Source organism: Carlito syrichta, unplaced genomic scaffold (assembly GCF_000164805.1).
Source record: "Carlito syrichta isolate Samal-C Ts95f unplaced genomic scaffold, Tarsius_syrichta-2.0.1 Scaffold305112, whole genome shotgun sequence".
Taxonomy (NCBI): domain Eukaryota; kingdom Metazoa; phylum Chordata; class Mammalia; order Primates; family Tarsiidae; genus Carlito; species Carlito syrichta.
Window position 1 is genome coordinate 255,295 of NW_007249208.1, and position 5,537 is coordinate 260,831.

Genomic DNA, 5,537 nt, shown 5'->3' on the forward strand with positions numbered 1-5,537 from the left:
TCTTGCTGCCCAGGTGGGTCTCGAACCCGCGGGCTCAGGCAATCCACTCACCTCAGCCTCACAAAGGCGAGGGATTACAGGCTGAGCCACCGAGCCCGGCAGGACCTAATTCTAATACATTTAAGTATTAAACCTCCCCCCAAAGTAAATATGGGTTGTTACTTTGCTTGCATGTTTGTTCAATGCACATGCACTGGGACCACATATTCATAGTTCCTCCTATAAGCTTTTAAACACATGATAACCAACTTGTTTAGCATAACGCTTCTACTCAACCCCTCCTCCTTGGACTTACCTATTTCTAGGCCTGACCCAAGCTGTGGTTCCCAGTCTGTGGGATGGCCACCTTGCGGGCTGTCATCCCTTACAAGAAATAAAGTCTCCACTCTTTTTCAAAATTTATAAATTGTGTGAGCCAGGCAGGTCGAGGTGGAGGCTGCGGTGGCCGGGAGCGGCCACTGCACTACAGTCTGGGCAACAGAGTGAAACTCCAACTCAAAAAAAAAAAAAAAAAAAAGAATTCAGAGAACTTTGGAAAATATAAAATCTGAGTTGACCCGGTAAGGGCCCAAGTTAGGCAAGTTAAAAGTACTCCCCAGCTGACTCTGATGAACAATGAGCTTTGTGAACTGCCACGTCTGTTAAAGTATTGCAACATTTTGTTGTCTTTCCCTTAGGGTGGTACCTCCCAGATCACTGGCCTTGATCACAAAGAGCCTCTTAATTAAACTCAGGTGTTGACCACTTCCTCTATTGCCTTCAGGGCAGAGGATATATTCATTTCCATGGGGCACAATCTCCTCATGATCAAATTCTGGTTATTCCCTCTAGCCTTATCGGTCATTATCACTCACCAACCTGCATGCTTCATTCCAGTTGTATCATGTGACTTTCTAGTTTCTAAGAGTGTTTGGTTCTTAAGCTTCTATATTTTTGCATATGCCATTTGCTCTGCCTGGAACATGGTTTCTCCGTGTTCACATACCTGACCTCTACTCATTGTCAAGACAAATATGCAAAAGAACATCAGCCCTCGAGAAAGCTTGCCCTGTGCTCTGCTAGTGAGGTTTTGTGCTTCATTAATACTTAATGTTTCAGCCCTTATAAAACTGCATTCTGATGGATATTTTCTTTTGTATCCTTCCCCTTCGACAGCAAGGACTGTGCATTTCTGTATTTTGAGTACATAGTATACATCAGGGGCATAGCAGGCACTCAGTCAATATACTTGTTGGCACTCAGTCAATATACTTGTAAAATGAACAAAAGAATGAGTAATGTTAACCAGAAGCATTTTTCATCACTGCAAATAGGGCTTAGTGATACTAAAATGGGCATTCAGTAGCATGATGGGAATAAATAAATTGTCTTACTGATAGGATGCCACAAACTTTTTTCTGTTCTATGCTTGAAAACATTTCTTCTTTAAAGATATTATAGAGAATTAATGAAAGTATATCTTAGACTATTGGTGAAGAGACCTAAAGGACCATGGTATTTAATATTTGATTGCAGGAAAATGGCTATGCTATGGTAGATTCATTGGATAAACTTATCTAAGAAAACATCTGGAAGTAAAACAAGGGAAAGACAACTATCTATTCTGGAAAGGAAATGACTGTTTTTCTAAGCTAGTTCTGTATGATGTTATACTCTAAGAGAACAGAATGTGCTGTTGATAAACACATGCCAACTAAAATAGAAGAGAGGTTGTGAGGGATAGAAAAACAGATGGAGTGGGTGCTTACGTCAGTGTGGAGATGGCACCACATGATATCCCAGACAGCTGCTTTACATTTTGACCTTCCTATGATGAACATTTTAATCAATAACTTTGATGTAGATGAATAGAGATGACCAAGTTTGTGCATACTCAAAGCAGGGAGGCAGAGAAAAAATGACAGATGATTGAAATTTCAAATAAACTTTCCCCAACTAAGGATGAAACCAACTAAATAATGTTTAATATATATAAATGTGAATTCTTATAAATAGAGTTGAAAAATCAGTTTCACAAAGATAGGGTAATAGTGACCTGGTTCCCAATGGCTCAAATAAAAATGTTCCCAGGGTTTGATTGGTATGAATGATGTGAGAGGAGACATGATGGTGAACCCATGTATAGTTAAGCTCAGTACTATGGCTGGTCCTACAATCTTGTACTGTGGCTGGTTCTACGATCTCTCACCTACCACTTATGAGTCATGGACAAGCCACTTGCCTCAACTTTCTCACAGTTCAGTTGGAACTAATAATAACCAGCGTAGGAGGTTATTGTGAATATAAAAAGAGATAGTGCAAAAATAATTATACAAATGGTAGCTTTGGTTTGTGAATGCAGGAAAAGCTAATGCAATCTTGAAGCATTTTAGTAGAGATGTAGCATTCAGGCCAAGTACAGTGTAAGCCAAGGTGAGTAATTATCAAATCAGTTGATTATAAATTCATTGAGAGTAGTGATTGTGTCTGATTCATTCTCTGTTGTCTAATAACAGTGCCTAGAACCTCTTTGGTTTTACAAAAATATATGTTGATAAAGTGAATTTATCCAGAATATTAAATCTTGGAGGAGTCACATTTTAAGAGAAAATTATATTTAAGTTTGAACCTAGAGAAAAGACTAGAGGCTAATATATTAAGATTAGTTCAAATAACTGAGCATACATAGCTGGCAAAAGAGGAGATCCAAATATTAAAAGCAAACAAGCAAACAAAAGCAATGCATACTGGTAACTTCCCTCTGACTATGAGGTATGAGGAGCAATAGAGAAGGCAGAGAAGGTTAGTGGCTGAAGGAAGACCATGCTTTCCCTTCTCAATGCTTCAGTGAGGTTATTAAATGTGAGGGCACAGGACTTGTACAGAACTCCATTTTTGTTCTTTTACCACCATCTTGGCAAATTATTTATCCCAATCCTCAGTTTCTTTAACATGTAAATGAAGATCATTAAAATACCTACTTCCTAGGGGTATTGTGAAGAAAAATGAGACGTTTCTTGCCAGAGCTACCCACTTGCCACTTTAGTATCCAGTAAGACTTAATTCTGATCTTAAATTAACTTTTCTAGCATAGAGATGCCATAGGAAGGTATATCTAATGCCGAAATTTCAGTCAATGACAATAAGAGAAATATTTGGGGACAAAAAGTAGCTTCCTGGATTCACCAAATCATACTTTTGACAGACCACTCAAAATAACTCTCACCTTTTTTGCTGATAATATTGCTAACCAAATAAGGGATATTTGGTTCTTAAACAGTAAATCCCACATCAGTTAATCAAACAAAATAGCCCCAAATTTATTATCAAACAAATTTGTTATGCAGTTGACCCTTCAACAACAGGGATTTGACCTGCACAGGCTAACTTTATATGTGGATTTTTTTCAAACAAACGTGGATGGAAAATACAGTATTTTCAGGATATGAAAGCTGCATTCACAAGTGGGCCATCTTTTCCTACAGGTATGTTCCCTGTGCAGGACTTGCCTCTGCGTGGATTTTGGTCTTCCTGGAACCAATTTCCCACATTTACGAGGAACGACTGTAATTTCTACATTTCTTCCTTAAGTTAAAAATCCACCTGGAGTCAAAACAAATCCAAATTGAAATCTATATGTGAACCTAGAGTAGACAAAAATATCTTTAGTTAAGACAAGAATGACCACCATATTATATTACTCTCTCAGGAAAAGTTATAATAATTCTAATGAACAGTTAGTAAGAAACGAACACGATTCAAGCTGTTTTTCCAGTTTTTCCTTTCTGTAAAGCTGTAAAGTCAATCAATCATATTGGATTGACTTCTTCCTTCTCCATCATTAACTCAGCGTGTTTGGGTTGTTGAATGAATAATTTATTTATTTGGTATTTATGCAGTGATTGCCAATCTTGTCTCATCATAGGATTCATTTGAAACTCTTATTAAAACTCCTCAGAAGATTTGATTCAGTAGGTCTGGGCTGGTGTGCAGGAATCAAAATCTTTCAAGGAACCCTCTAGGTGTGGTCTATGGTCACCTACACTTGAAACACCTAATATTTTTTAAAAATCCCATTAGGCTTGAGAGGCAGTGGGAAATGGCAAAGCACATGTACTAGATGGCTTTGCTATCCCCATACCTGGTCAGCCATGGAGGAGAGCCCTTTGGATGGTTTCTGTTGATATGAAAGTCTATTTTTCCAGAGTTTCCATCTAGAATGTTCTTATGTGTTTTAATGCTTCACTTAGATATACCTGATACCTATTCCTAAATTGATTGCTCTTGAGTTCTGAATTTACACTTTTGTTTATGGCTATGGCAAGAATCTGACAAAAACAAAACAAAAATTTTGTTTAATCTTTTTGAGCCAGAATGCAAGTGAAGGCATGGGTATAAATCAGTGCTTAGCTGCTTAGAAGTCACATAGGCCTGGGATTGAGTGCCAGTTCCTCCAGTTGTGTGACTGTGGCCAGCTCACTTAACCTTCCTCATTTTGTTTGCTCATCTATAAAATATATAGTTTTTATTAGTACTGAGATTTGCTGAACTCTATTATGAGTCAAGAACTGTTCTAAGTTCTATGAATTATCTCCCTTCATCTTCAAAACAGCATTATGAGATAACCACATTTTTCTGTTATTATCCCTCATGTGACTGAGTAAACTGAGGCACAGGCTGCAAATGATTTGCTCAAGATCTTACAGGTAGCAGGTAGCAAGCTAATATCTCTTCAAGGGTCATGTGCATTTGAGGAACCTAATGTTATAAAAATATGACCATATGACTAAAAGTTGTGAGATGGAATAATTATAAATCTTTATAGCTATCTATCTATGCATATTTCTGATTTTTATATAAATTCTGCAAGACAGCTAGGATTATCAATATCGGGGTTTGACCAGTTAGCAGAATAAATGTAATTAGTAAGACATATTTAATGAGCAGTATCACAGCAGTTATGCCGAAGTGTCACCATAGAGCTCGGCAAACAAACATTGGTTGTCTGAGAAAAGTAAAGTCAATAGTGATAAAAACACACTCCGAAGAAGTATTGGCTCAGTGACTGACACAGAAGGTGTCTTGAAAAGAATTCCTGCTGCTTCTGTTTTTGTCCAGTGTTCTCTAATATCAGTATATTTTCTAATTAGTATATGAAAGATTGACAAACATCTGGGCTGCCGGATCCAAAAGAAGGGGGTTCTGCACATCCTGGGTTGGCCCCTGGGCTGGGATAGTGTTGACCTGGGGAGAGGTGTCAACCTCTGCTTTGGGTTCCTGAGCAGCTGCATAAATAATGAAAATAAAATCTGATCAGAGTCGCTTAAGAAATCCCTCAAGATTTCTTAAGAATGACCACCATATTACATTACTCTCTCAGGAAAGGCTATAATGATTCTAATGAGTATGAGAAATAGCAGCATAACCTGCTCAAGACCCGAGAAAATCTCACTTACTGTGAACCTCCTCAGCCCTCTGATGTCTTCAGTCCTCTCAAAACAAGTGAGCTTGAGCCCCTCATCCACACAGCCCTTCAGAGAGATCAGGCCCCTGACCCC

General features: G+C 38.3%; 1 pseudogene; it reads right to left on the minus strand.

Moving 5' to 3' along the window:
• LOC103263439 overlaps nt 1-5,537 on the minus strand; it is a 16,556-nt pseudogene that overhangs the window by 10,961 nt on the left and 58 nt on the right.